The sequence below is a fragment of the Oratosquilla oratoria genome, chromosome 13 (assembly GCF_046742065.1).
Source record: "Oratosquilla oratoria isolate Oo_2021 chromosome 13, ASM4674206v1, whole genome shotgun sequence".
NCBI lineage: Eukaryota > Metazoa > Arthropoda > Malacostraca > Stomatopoda > Squillidae > Oratosquilla > Oratosquilla oratoria.
In genome coordinates, this window is record NC_134789.1 from 4,306,103 (window position 1) to 4,321,102 (window position 15,000).

Here is a 15,000-nt window from a genome sequence, read left to right on the forward strand (position 1 = left end):
TCTGGCACCTGCATAAGTGCACCAGCGCGCGCGCCCAGGAAGAAGAGAAATACACTGTGAATAAGGAGAAAATGAGGTACACTGAAGGTAGGGAGAAACATAAGGAAGGCATAAATGTTATTGAACAAATTATGCATCCCATGAAACCTGAAGCACGTGAGAGAGAAATGGAGACACGGTGAGAGAATATCAACGCCAGTATTACGGCGACGAAAACAAAACACTCAGGGATTGAGTTGAAGTGGCATGGAAGGGTACTGCACCATGCTCTTTTTTATTTGTGTGTTTATTCAGATAAATTACTTTAGTCAAAATGTACAGAGGAGCGCGTTCCGAATTTGATTGTTTTACAAACTTGCTGCACTTGCTTAGATGGCCGCGTCACTGACATCTGTCGGCCAGCATCAGCACTTCTTGTTTACCAATCTTTATCAGCCAGATGTCATGCAGGCAAAATACAAGTGATTTCATTATTACTGTCACTATCGTTATTATTATTTTATTGTTATTGTTCTTATCAATAGTAGTAGTAGCATAATCTTTATTATTATTGTCGTTATTATTATTATTATTATTATTACTGTTATTATTATTATTGTTTTTATTACTAGTAGTAGTAATAGTAATAGCATAATTATTATCACTTAGTTTTAGTATAAGTGTAATTATTATTACTAGTAGTAGTAGTAGTATAAGTAGTGTCATATATTAGTAGTAGTAGTTTTATGATTATTAGTTTTTATTATTATTGCTGATATAATTACTGTTATTGCTGTTATAATTATTATCATTATTATTATTGTGGTTATTGTTATTATTGTTATTGTTATTATTATTAATATTATTATTGTGGTTATTGTTATTATCATCAATATTATTATTATTAATGTGGTTATTATCATCATCTTTGTTATAATTGAAAAAGGTCACAGGTAGGTAGAAGAAATTTCACATGAAATAATTCGTAATTCCTCCCCTTTCGACCATAAAAGAATATGTGACTGGTCCGTATTCGAGGGGATTTGATAAAACACAATTTTACACTGTGATAGATATTTTATTTTATATATTTTCTATCCACATTAGCTTACGTTAAGACAAAAGCAGACCAGAGGATTCTGGTTTTTATTCTCTACACATTTCCTACTCGTGAAAGGCGAGACAACCAAAGCCTCGCCATTTGTTATGGTGACGTCATCATAACATTCTAAGGAATTCCTCGCCAGAAAGAGAGGAGTGCATGAGAATCTAATGTTCACGTGGATCGGTAAACAATGCATAGTCCGCACAGCAGAGCCATGTTTGATCGTAAGGATAAAAGAGTTATGAAACTACAGCTCATAACAAGAACAACACATTATATAGTTTTAGGGATGTCCCCAAATTCCCTTGAATAGGGTTTCCTAAGCTTTTTAAGCTGAGAAGCACCCGTCTGTTTTTTCCCTCCAAGAACATCGCTCCAAGTTTGAAAGTTTTGAAGCAGTCCAATTAGTAAGACTTCTTTCAAAGGTCTCAAAAACTTTAAATTGCGTGTACAAAAGATCCACATATAAAATCTTTGACAACTTGGGTTATATATATGAGAAGTTAAGTGATGGAAAATCTCTTGAACATTTGTGCTTTGTCATACAAAGGAAATTATATACTTCTTCATTTCAAATGTTAACTTTTTTAAGCGTAACACCAGTCTTATTCATAAATGAGTAATATACAATTTTCTGGAAATATAAATTTCTCCCTTGCTTAAAAAAGAAAAAAGAAAAAAGACAGTATCTAAGTCTAAATAAAAATATTCTTCTAAAAAACGCTGTGGAAGTCGGGGACAGGTGGTATTACGGTGACACTTTGTCCAAAAAATATTCTTGAAAAAGCGCTTGGGTAAGTCGGGGTCAGGTGGTATTCTTCTTCTTCTTCTTCTTCGCGTTCCTCTTCTTCGCGTTCTTCTTCTTCGCGTTCTTCTTCTTCTTCGCGTTCTTCTTCTTCTTCTTCTTCCTCGCGTTCTTCTTCGCGTTCTTCTTCCTAGCGTTCTGAAAAAAGGAGGTACAGTGATGGTGGACTGGCTGGTGAGGTTATTTAATGTTTGTTGGAGAGAGGGTAGAGTGCCAGAGGACTGGAGGAGTGCCTGGATAGTTCCATTTTACAAGGGAAAAGGGGACAAGTGTGAGTGTAGTAGTTTCAGAGGGATTAGCTTGTTAAGTGTAGTTGGGAAGGCTTATGGGAGGATCTTGATTGAGAGGATTAGGAGAGGAACAGAGGGAGTAATTGGTGAGGAACGATGTGGATTTAGGACAGGTAGAGGTTGCGTAGATCAGATTTTTGTGGTAAGATATGTGAGAAAGCTATAGGAAAGGGTAAAGATGTTTTTTGGGCTTTTATGGATCTGGAAAAGGCTTATGACAGGGTAGACAGGAAGGCACTGGGGGAGGTTTTACAGATATACGAGATAGGAGGAAAGAATTTAGGAGCAGTCAAGAGTTTTTACGAGAGTAGTAGAGCGTGTGTTAGGATTAGAAATGGAGAGAATGAGTGGTTCGAGGTAAAGGTGGAACTTCGTCAGGGATGCGTCATGTCGCCCTGGCTGTTCAACTTATACATGGATGGGGTGGTGCGAGAGGTAAATGCAAGGTTGGTGGGTCAGGGATTGGATATGGTTAAAGAAAATGGAGAAAAGTGGGAGGTGAGCCGATTTTATGAAGCGGCCTTGCTGTGGATGTGCTGTGTCTTGCGACGCTGCTTCTGACCCAGGGCAGTGGACAAGGTGCAGGGATGAACCGTCATCCAGGAGGTGTCTAGATAAGAGGGAGGGTAGAGGGTGGAGGGGAGTGGAGTGTATTAGGGATGGAATGTGTGGGAATGGTTTTTATGCCTATGTTTTTTGGCTACCTTCCTTGTAAGGGGGAAAAAGCCTTTGGTATATGTATGTATGTACATATTATTTTATGTTATGTATATATTTTGTACTTATTTATTTTATTGACTATATTCTTTATATTATTTTGAAATTCGAGTATGGTAGTCAGGCAAAAGCCTCTGTTTCGGAAGCAGTACTGAACTTTCATTAAGTAGAAAGCAACTGTCCAGTAAATGACACCCAACGCGGTGGGCTCAGACGTAAAGAAACACACACACGCACACACACACACACACACACACACACACACACACACACACACACACACACATACATACATACATACATACATACACAGACATACACAAACACACACACATATACACGACTCGGTGGCGCGGTTGGTAGAGTCTCAGATTGTCAGCACGGGGGTAACGGCGGTACCTGGTTCGAATCCTGCCCAGGGCTGAAATTATTTCAGTATCGCTGCGCTTCGAGTCGTTACTCCAACTCTCGTGGGCGGGGAGTTGGGGGTGTGTGTGCATGTAAGGTCATAGCATTACCCATAGATCGGTCATACGAGCTCTGAGCTCTCTTCTGGGAGGGAAATATCTGTCGATCACGAGTCCAACAAGTGATCCAAAAGATCAAGGTGAAAAGACCAAGGTGAAATACACACACACGACTTTGACGGCGCAGTGGTAGCGTTCGCGGCGGCCTCTACGGCGGTCCGAGTTCGAATCCCGCCCAGGGCTGAAATAATTTCAGTATCGCTGCGCTGCAAGTCGTTACTCCAGCTCTCGTGGGCTGGGAGTTTGGTGTGTGTATGTGCGTGTAAGGTCACAGCATTACCTATAGTTCGGTCATATATGAGCTCTGAGCTCTCTTTCGGGAGGGTAATAGCTGTCGATCACGAGTCCAACACATGATCCGAGACTATAGTAGTGAGTCACACACAAACACACCAACGATTGCTATCTTATCTATGTGGAACAAATGTCGGCATAAGCTCACCAGTTCAATATCATGTGTGTGTGTGTGTGTGTGTGTGTGTGTGTGTGTGTGTGTGTGTGTGTGCGCGTGTATAAACACAGACAATGAACAGGTGTTCAGCCATTTTGGGAAGGAGGGTAATTTTATGTTCAGGTAATTTTTCGAAGGGTAATAATGTTACCTTGATTACAAGGTACCGTGCTCCCCGTGCTAGAGTATTTATTTTAGTGCCTCTTAAATCTCCCTCTCGCTCTTTCTCTCTCTCTCTCTCTAGCTATCTAGCTATCTCTCTCCCTTTCTCTATTTATCTATCTCTGTCTCTTCCTGTCTCTCTCTATTTCTCCGTCTCTCTTCCTCTTTCTCTCACACACACACATACACACACACACGCTTACACACACACACACACACACGCACACGCACATACACACACGCACATACACTCGCTTACACACACACACACTCGCTCATAAATGTCTAGTAACATAAATGAATTTAGAACTAAGATTAAGCTCTTGAGATTCGTTGATATATATATATATATATATATATATATATGTATATATATATATACATACATACATACATACATACATACATACATATACACACATCGTGGAGATTAAATGATATCCTTATGGTGATGAGGTGTTATAGAGGAATGACGTTATCAATGAGCTCTGGGGATAGCTGGATAACCCTAGAGAGAGGATAGAGATCTACCATGGGAAGAGAGGCTTGAAAGTGCAAAAGAGGTGTGCATCGGAGGGCAGGAGGAAGGTCAAGAGAGGAAGAGTCGCTGTAGCATAATAAAGAGGATCTGCCCGAGGACGGCGGTCGTTCTGCGGACGAGGTCGAGCGAGTCTGCGCGCGAAGCCGGCCTCGAGTCTTTCGCTGGTGGAAACCCGCAGAGATAGGTTCTGCCGGCAGGTTGGCTTTTGGGGTGGGGGTGGGGGGGTGGGGGTTTATGGAAGGCGTGAGGGTTTCTCTGGCCATGTTGGGTCTTTAGTAACGACCACGAGGTTCAGCCGAAAAGGAGATCTTGGATACTTGATCCTGAAGGTGAGTTGGGTCTAGATGAAAAGAAGTGAGGACGGTGAGACTCTGGAAGGAAGACGTGATATGCGAGGAAAAGGTAGAGAGGAAAAGATGAACGGGGGATGGATGTGTGTGGATAACAGAATGTTGGACGAGGAATGAACCGCTACGAGAAGTGAAACGATAAAAATAACTTGACAGGGGAAGGTGTAAAGGATACGAGAGAAGGTAGAAAGTGAGTGTGAGTTGGAAATGAATAACAGAAGAGAGAGAGAGTGTTGAAAATGAAAGAGTTGGGAATAAAAGAGAATGTAAATAGAGATAGAGAGTTGGGAATGAAAAAGAGAGAGGGTAGGGAGAAAAAGAGAGAAAGGGAAGGGAAAGAGAAGTGTGAGAGTAAGGTTGAAGAATGAGAGGTGTGTGTGTGTGTGTGTGTGTGTAAGAGAGAGAGAGAAAGAGAGAGGGAGACAGAGAATTTTGAGAAAGATAGATGGGAGAGAGAAAGAGAGATTACACACATTGAGGAAGCCAAGAGTTTATCTGTACGGAAACAGGGATGAAGATAAGAGAAGTAAGAATCATCGAGGAAAGAAGATGGAGACAAAGAAAGGAGAGATGAATGTAAACGGGGGAAGGGGGAACTCCAATATGAAAGGCTGGAGGAAAATGTTGAAAAGAAATGAAAAACGAATACTAAAATTGTGAACATCATGAAGAAATAGGACAGTAACCGAAACATAAAGAAGAAAAAATTATTAAACGTAAATAAAGCAATCAAATTGTAGGATAGAAAATGTTGAAAAGAAATGAAAAACTAAAACTAAAATTGGGAACATCATGAAGAAATAAGATAGTAACTGAAACATAAAGAAGAAAAAATAAACGTAAAGAAATTAAAACTAAAACTTAAATTGGGAACGTCATTAAAAAATAGGACAGTAACTGAAACATAAAGAAGAAAAAGTATTAAACATAAAGAAAGCAATCAGATTGTAGGATAAAAAAGATTGAAAAGAAATGAAAAACTAAAACTAAAATTGGGAACATAGAAAGAAATGGGACAATAACTGAACCTTAAAGAAGAAAAAATAATTAAACGTAAAGAAAGCAATCAGATTGTAGGGTAGAAAAGAAGCGACATAATTGAAGAATTCTAGATGAATACAGTACAAAGGACAAGTAGAATTGAATATGTATAATATGTATGAGTATTTTCTGTTTTGGTGTATGTACCGCAAATTATGTTGGTGATGTAATTATCAGTAAGAAATGTTTTGACTGTAATGACGATGAGAATAGATTGAAAATGTAAAAAAAAAAAAAAAAAGTTCATTATTGCTCTTCACAATAATCAAATTAGAGACTACGTTTTGGACTTTCTCGAGTGTTTTATTGTTTTATTTTTCTTTCTCTTGCCAAAATTACTCACGTGGGCAGACACATTCAATAAGATATTTGGCAGCCGTTTGTGCAAGGCTGATTCAATCTTCCCTGGGCGAGATGTTGCCCACCAAGGATAGAAACGCTGGTAAACTACAGTCCATAGCAACAACAGCAACAACATTCATTACATATATCTTCTGTATGACCCCAGACGATTTTATGCACCCGAAATCAAGCTCAGGAAGAAGAAAGATCTTGATCGATGAAGGTTTTGTTTTGTCCTATGGTCCTCCCCCCTGAGCTGAATGGAATCGCCCATCCCGTTCGTCTGAATAAAATGAGTGGCGCGTTCCATGGGAGCCAGAGAAATGGGCGCCATCTACAACGTTGCAATTCGTCACAATTACCCTCTTCGCCGTCCACGATGTGGCATTCTGGCGCTTTGAGTCGTGCAAACTGAAGATTAGGGTCAGTCGTTGGCTTGCAGCTTTTTGTACCGAGAAGATGAGTAGTGGAGAAAGCCACTCTCGCAAGACCGTTTACTTTTCCAATATCCGTTTATGGTGTTGATGTCGGGAGGAATATGTAGGACAACTTCCATCGCATCCCTCTTGAACATCCAGCGTGGTATATTTGGTAGCGTCCTAGCCTTGTACAAAGACTCGCACAGCATAGGGCTCGAGTCTCCGAGGAAGAGCTTTAATCCAACTGTCATAACTTCACATATATGATGATGTTTTCCTTGAGATGTGGTGTAAATTTTTTACAAATTTTTTTTTCCTATAATTATGTCAGTATTTTCAGTTTGGATTTTATTTAGTCATAAAAATCAAAACATTTAGAATGTAGGGACGTAGGCAGAGTTCCTGTATGTGAAAAAACGTGATACGTGTGATGAAGTAATATTTGAAACGCAGATATAATATTTGACTCAGTTAACTAAACAAAGGAGTCATGAAAAATGCCAAATGGAATCCATTATGGAAGAGAAAATGCAGTGCGCGGAAAATGTCATAAACAAAGGCTTTAATCCCCTTTTGTAAAGGGATAGCTTAGTCGAAACATACTCTGGTAAAAGGGAAGGTTCCCCCATACCCCCTCTCCGTCCCATTTAGTAGTCTTTTACAGTCTCACTATACGCAGGGGAACACGGTAACGATATTCTTGTTCCCTATCATAGAAATAAATGAAGAGGGGTAATCTAAATGAATCCTTTTGTTTCAATGAGGACCTTTACATGTTTTGTTCTGGATAATGTTAAATGATTTTATTTAGCAAATGTCAGAACTCTGTGCTGAAGAGGTTTACGGTTGTATTTTTTTTTCATATATAAATCTTATATAAGGAAAGATTTTTAAGAATACCATTGTAAGAATCTTACAGTGGTATTCTCAAAAAAATTATTTCCTTATATAAATCTTTCCCTTCCAAGGGTTTATATAAGATTTAAGGAAAGATTTTTTTTAAGAATACCACCGTTAGTGTAGTGATGCACGACTTGATGAGTAATCAGTATGCTGTTATAAAGAAGAAACTACTTTGTCGTCATCAGTGGGGAAGGGGGGAGGGGTGGACGCATAACTTCACTCACACACCGCCGCCACTCTCCACGTTCTCTCCGAGCAAGTTCCCATGCAGATACCCTTCCCATTCCAAACAGGCCTTGCCGACTTTCTCCCGCCAGAGTTTAGTGAGCATCCTCCTTCGTTCCCTCCACCTATTGCGGAAAAATCCACATAGACCAAGAGAGTAGGCCTATGTACTTGATTTTCATATTAAAGCACACACATAACGTGGTTTTGGTATCAGGTAAGTGTTTCTTAGTGTATTCCCATAATTTCGTTTCACATTCTTTTAGCATATAGCAATTTAGCATCAAAAGATGCAGAATATAAAGATAATTTTGTGGTTTCAGAAAGCTAAGCTCATTTTAAGTCATGAGCTTGCATGATTATCCATCTCATAACCATACCATCCTGACCTGATCTTACGTACGCTAAAATTAATCGTCGTTAACTTAAGTAATTGTAGAAAACTCTCCATGAATTATTCGCAGGATTTTGATAACACGCGGTGTAGCGGTACCGTTCTCGACCGCTAAAACAGCTATCCTAGTTAGGTGCTCCGCCCAGGGCTACACACACACACACACACACACACACACACACACACACACACACACACACACACACACACACACACACACACACACACACACACACACACACACACACACACACATACAACACACACACACACACACGACCCTATTAACTATAGACCGGTCTCTCTTACAAGTACGATAGCTAAAATCTGTGAATCATCAAAACTAGATGGGTAAGGCATCTGAAAATAAAAGTACTAAATCCAAGGCAATTTGGATTTAGACAAGTACGATCATGCATCACAAACTTAATGTGTTTCTATTCAAGGCTAATAGATGTAATACAAGAAAGAGATGGATGGGCTGATTGTGCATTTCTAGACTTGAAAAAAGCTTTTGATAAGGTGCCACATAAAAAATTGCTAAAAAAAAAAATAGAAACTGCAGGAGGAATACAGGACAAATTGCTGAAGTGGATGGAAGACTTCTTGCATGAAAGAAAAATGAGAGTGGTGATAAGAGACAAACACTAATTGGGAAGAAGTGATTAGTGGAGTTCCACAAGGAACGATTCTGGCCCCAATAATGTTTGCTATATATATTAATGATATGGATGAAGGAATTGAAAGTTATATGAGCTTCTTTGCGGACGATGCAAAATTGTTGAAAAAAGTGAACACTGTAGAAGATAGCTAGTCGCTGCAGAGTGATCTCAATAAAGTATGGGAATGGAGTAGGAAGTGGGAGATGGAATTCAATATTAAGAAGTGTAGTATAATGGAATTTGGAAGAAGCAAAAAAAAAAAAAAAGAATAGTGAGATCATAAAAATTGGGAGAAGAAGAAATTAAAAAAGTAGAAAATGAGAAGGACCTGGGAGTCATTATTATGAATAATATGTCACCTGAGAAACATATAAACAAGATTTTTGGAGGAACTTATAATTTAATAAGAACAATCAAAGTGGCATTTACATACCTGGACGAAGAAATGGTGAAGAAAATACTGGTCACTTTGATAAGACCAGGATTGGAGTATGCAGCGACGACGTGGTCACCAAATACAAAATAATGTATAACAAAACTTGAAAGAATACAAAGAGCAATTACGAAATTGGCACCAACACTCTCAGAACTATCATATGAAGAGAGACTAGCAAAATTTGAGCTACAGACATTAGAGCAAAGAAGAGAGAGAGGAGACTTGATAACTATTTATAGAATCATGAAAGGCATAGAAACTATTGATAGAGAGGATCCAATAAAATGGGATAGTAGAACAGGACATGGAAAGAAAATCAAGATAGACAGTTATAGAAGAGACCTAAAAAAGAACAGCTTTCCCCACAGGGTAATAGACGTTTGGAACAAGTTAGATGAGACTGGTGTGTGCAAAAACGGTACACGAATTTAAAAAGAGTCTAGATAAAACGAGATATGAAGACGGGACACCACGAGCATAACTCCCCTTCCCGTAAAATACAACTAGGTAAACACACACACACACACGTATATATATATATATATATATATATATATATATATATATATATATATATATATATATATATATATATATATATCGTTGGTAGGCGAGGAGTCGTGTGTGTGTGTGTGTTGTGTGTGTGTGTGAGAGAGAGAGAGAGAAATGAGAAATGTCACAACCTTACCTTTTGTTTGAGCTACATGTGAGCTGGCAGCTCTTATCCATGAGGGTAATATGTGTCAATCACAAGTCCAACACGCGATCCAAGACTGGTGAATCACACTGAGATAGTATACGTGCACTCATAATATAATTATCCAAGTAATAAGTACCCTGTGTCTTTACAACACATTGATTACCATTTTCTCCACAATATTTCTGTATCCGAAACAACCGGAATGATAAAAAAGGATAAAAGGAAGGCAACAACAACAACAAAGCGAAGATTAAGAGAGACGAAGGAATTATTTGGTTCATAAAGCTTTGGCTGTCAGGCCAGAAATCACTCGTAAAGAATGTAATCCTCGCACGTTCACTTGCAGATGAGCCTAAAGATGGCGGCACACTGAGCATTTCTCGCTAGCATGCTACTTGCTTTGTTAGCAAACTCTTGCTTACCAGTCACACAGGGAATGTTTTGCTGGTGGGTTTTTGATTAGCGGCTAGCGAAAATGATAGCAAAGCTTCCTGCCAAGCAATTTCATATTTTACAAACAAATCTATTAACTGTGGTAGTCAAATTAAATTAACTGAACAAGGCTTCATATTATTTTTAATGCTTGAATAAGTGTATAGTGGCAAAGATAGAGAATAAAAGCTCACCTATAAAAATTATATGGATGCTCAATTCTATAGTTGTTCCTTTGAACATTCAAGTGAGTAGCAAAACGGTGTTGGTTCTTACTAGCAAATTATCCACTTTTCGCAGCAGCAAGAATTAGTAGCATGTTACTCACTCTGGATACTAAAATTCAAAGTAAGTAGCAAATGCAAGCAGCATGCTAGCGAGAAATGCGTAGTGTGCCGCGCGCTAGCATGCTACTTGCTTTCGCTATTTCTGAGTAGAAACTACTTCGGTTACGATCTTGTTTTTCAAATTTCCAAATGTCAAATCACTTTACGTCAAATAGTGAGAAGCTGAATGACGAAATAAAGAGGTTGAATATATTCTATACGAATTTTAGACATATTGTTGATATGTTCTTACGGAAGTCAAGAATAAAGTAACCGAAGTCGTTTCTACTCAGACCAAGTAGCGAAAGCAAGTAGCATGCTAGCCTAGTGAATACACCTTGTACACCTTAAGGTGTTATACACCTTAAGTATATACATCTAAAGTGTATACACCTTAAGTATACACCTTAAGGTGTATACCACAAGGTGACTTGATGAATAGATTATTCTTTTTATTTTATTATTATTATTATTATTATTATTATTATTTTAGGGAAACTAGAGAAAATAAGAAACATAGCATCTATTAAAACGGGCAACTAATTCAAAGTAACAACAAACCTCAGAAAAATAACTATACACATTAAGATTAGGAGAGACGAGTTTATAATTAAAAAAAAAATGTAAGGAAAGAGGAAAATAAACGAACCATAATGAAGAAAAAAAATGCAACTTCATTCAGAATGACTTGAGGAAGATAAATTAGACATTTGAAAGATAGTTTTGGGGAGATTATTGAATGCAAAAATAGCAAAAAGAGAAGAATTTTACGAGAGAAAAAAATTCCTTCAATACAAGGTTTTGTAGGAGTTTCCTGATTTATGAGCCACAATAAAATTTATATCGGTAGTTAGTTGAGTATGCTACCGCATGTCATTCATTGTTGCTTCTAGTTTTCCGATAATACTTGTAGTAAATTATCGTTGAATAACATTTGTGGCATTTTGTAACTCTTTTGTCGAAATTCGTTTAATGTCATTATTTACTGTTCATACCCAACAATTTTTCTCTGATCAACTAGGATTTCTCCTGCTTGTGCTTGAGTTTTCCGTTAGAGCCGTTGCCATTGTCCCCCTTTTTTATCCACCTCACCCTCACCCACTCCACTCCATCCCGGGCTACCGTCCTCGCAGCTCAGCCATCCCTGCGACATTTTTATTCCTTAGTTGCTCCCGTTGAATGTCTAGACCTACTTCTGCCCTCCTTCCGGCCCGTCGTGCTCCTCCTAGGTTCCTCCTACCCACCCACCCACCCACACCCGCCTCCAAAGTCAATAAAGTCTTTAATGACCTTGCCCACCTCCTTTAACCGCTGCTTCTCGTCTCTGCTGATCTTCCTTCTGCCATCGTTCGTCTTTCGGTTCTGCTCTTCCCGTTCTTTATATTGCTTAACCGAAGTGCTTGTTTCTACTCCCCGTGCACTTCGTAGTTCTGGTATACTACTGCTCTGAAAATCCATAGACCAAAATGTTATCTTCCTGTTTCCACTTCTTACCTCGCCCCTCTTCTCCTCCTCTTTCTTTTCTTCTCTCCTTCCCTACCCTCTTGTATAAGATAAGGTGCTTTAAGCTGAGAGATGTTAAGCCCCATGTCCTCGTGCTTCCAAAGCAAATAGAAGTCCCTGGTAGCTGCTGGACTTATACCCTACTCCCTGTGCTCTGCTCTTATTCTTTCCTCATCCCAAGCGTCCTCCATTTCTATGCTTTTCGTCTGTCTCCAGCATCTCCGTCTTGATCTCTCCTGATGTCGTCATCCTCATCAGTTTCCTATTTTCCCAGCGTCTACTTCCTCCTTCATCCGAAGTATAAAGCCGGTTGCCTGGTACTTCCTTCATCCCTTTGTTGCCTTTTTATATTCGTGGTGCTCTGGGTTATTATTATTATTTTTTTCTCTCTGGAACAATTTTTCCAGAAAGTAACGCTCATTCGGATCCCTGGTAATTGACTTTGTAATTCATTATTATTTTGTGAACGAATTTTTCCCTCCTGTCAGTTTTGCATATGCATATCTAGCATATGAGGTCAGCGTTTATCGAGGGTTCTCATTAATTAGCTCAATTGTCGATTGAGCATGTCATTATTTTAGTCCTAACTTCACCTGAAACAGCATCTTAATTCATTCCATGATTCTCCATCTTGTTTTTATTTCAGAAATGTCTTGTATTTTTACTTACAGGGCTTCATTTGTTTTTATATTTGTTCGCCTTCTCTCCATCTATCTTCCCCTTCTTCCTCTGTCCGCTATATCTCTCCTGTCAGCCATCGCTTATCTATCATTTCCCCTGTCCCATCATCTGCCTTCTTTGTCTCGCCTCCCCACCCCTTCATTGCTCTTCCTTCTTCATCCGTGTTTCACATCCCGGAGTCTGTTGATGATGGTGGGCGTTCAACGTCCGAACAAACATAGCTGCTTGTCATTATGGAGAGCTGGGCAACGCCTGGAACAATTTACTTCTCGAGCTTCAGAAGATGCATGTCCCATTTGTCGAAGTGAGTGCAATGGAGGCTTCAGGAGACTCTCGCAGGCTGAGTCAGTAGCGTCTAAATTCGCCGCATGCTGCATGTTTTGCGCGACTCTAGCGCCAAAGAAGCGACAGCGGCACTCAAAGTAATTACATTCGAAACCGGCAGAACGCAGTTGATAATTTATGAGTAAAAGTAGATTTATAACTCTTGTCATTGTTCATTGCTCATGCATCTGAAGTTGTTGGTAATTGACAGCGAGTAGTTTGGGCAGATCATGGCAAGGAAAGTTAGGAAACATCCAGACAAAAGTTGAAAGTTTATTCCAGGAATATCTCATGTAGTGTACATCCTCCTCTCTAAGATTAGTCCCACGCCCACAACTGCATCTACACCCACACTCTCACAACCACACCCTTGTCCACTACAACGCCATAATTCTCCAGTTTTTCTTAACATGCAGTGTCGCTTTTGTGTACAGAGCATACACGCATAAAGAAAAAACGCATTCGAATAAACACACGCACGCACACAGTGTGCACAACTGGACATTTTTTTACGGAATAACAGACACTATAAACAAAATGGAGACAAGTTATGTATTTCAAATTTGCCTATAACTCTCATTCTTGCATGATGGTCCGTCAGAAATTCCATTTCGGTAGTTCCAATCCCATTAATTTAACACCTTAGATATTCTCAAACATCCTTATCTTGTGCGATAGTGGCGTAATCGAAAGCATGCCGGTCTCGCATTTGCTTAAGTGTAGGTTCGAATCCCACATTCCTCACAGTTTCCCTGCAGTGACTATAGTTACCTGCCCAAACAGTCCCCAAAGCGCATAGGGCAGAGGGGTGAACGGACTACCCCAACGGACAAAAGCCCAATCAGTGAAAACTGTCATACCCGGACAATACCCATTGGCAATCTGCAGGTGGAGTTAGGTTAGGTTAGGTTATGTCCTCCCCGCCCCTCCCCGCCCCCAATTTACCTATTGGGGTTTTGTCCGTTGGGGTTTTGTCATGTGTTCCTTGGCTGCATCTCCGCGCCTCCGGGCGTAGGCCTCTAATTTTCCTTCCTTCCTTCCTTCTTGTCTTTATAGTATATCTTGTCTCTACAACGACGCTATTTAAGTCAACGTTTATGTCCCACGTTGTAGACCACTGAGAAAAGTTAATTCCAGGCTTCTCTGGCTTTGGTGGCCATGGATGGTCCCTCCTCTTGTGTGTGTGTATGTGTGTGTGTGTGTGAGAGAGAGAGAGAGAGAGAGTAGATAAACGTTTAGTATCACGCTGGTGACGTCATCGGAAGCGTGCTGATCTCGCATTCGCTTAGTTAAAGATTCGAATCCCGCACTCCTCTCGATTCTCAGCAGTGACTTACCTGTCCCAGCAGTCCAAACGCAAAGAGCTAATGTGGCGGCTTCGGCCGCAGCTGCACGCCTTCGGGGTCACTATCAAGATGTAATATAATAACGTTGCCGGGTGAGGTTTCTTATTCCTGGCACCATTTTATTTTTATTTTCTTATTTATTATTATATTTCATTAACTTGTTTATTTATTTATTCCTTATCCTAATCCATTTATTATTATTATTATATTTTGTATTTTCTTATTCTTTGAGGCTGGTAAACGCATGCAAGTATGCTTTCTTCATAGTATTTTCTTATAAGTCACCGGTTCTTACCAATATCCCTAGAATACTCCATAGGGCAGGATTTTTCCCATCCC

General features: G+C 39.5%; 1 protein-coding gene across 5 annotated transcripts in view; it reads left to right on the forward strand.

Annotated features, from left to right (window-relative positions):
• LOC143032300 (uncharacterized) overlaps positions 1-15,000 on the forward strand; it is a 179,766-nt gene that overhangs the window by 22,879 nt on the left and 141,887 nt on the right. For 4 of the 5 annotated variants that reach the window (XM_076196791.1, XM_076196789.1, XM_076196793.1 and 1 more), the window contains exon 2: positions 1-87. This exon is cut by the window's left edge and continues 90 nt beyond it. The exons of the other annotated variant lie outside the window; for it this stretch is intronic. The gene's annotated coding sequence lies outside the window, so the exon portion shown is untranslated. The remainder of the gene's footprint in view (positions 88-15,000) is intronic. 5 annotated transcript variants of the gene reach the window in all.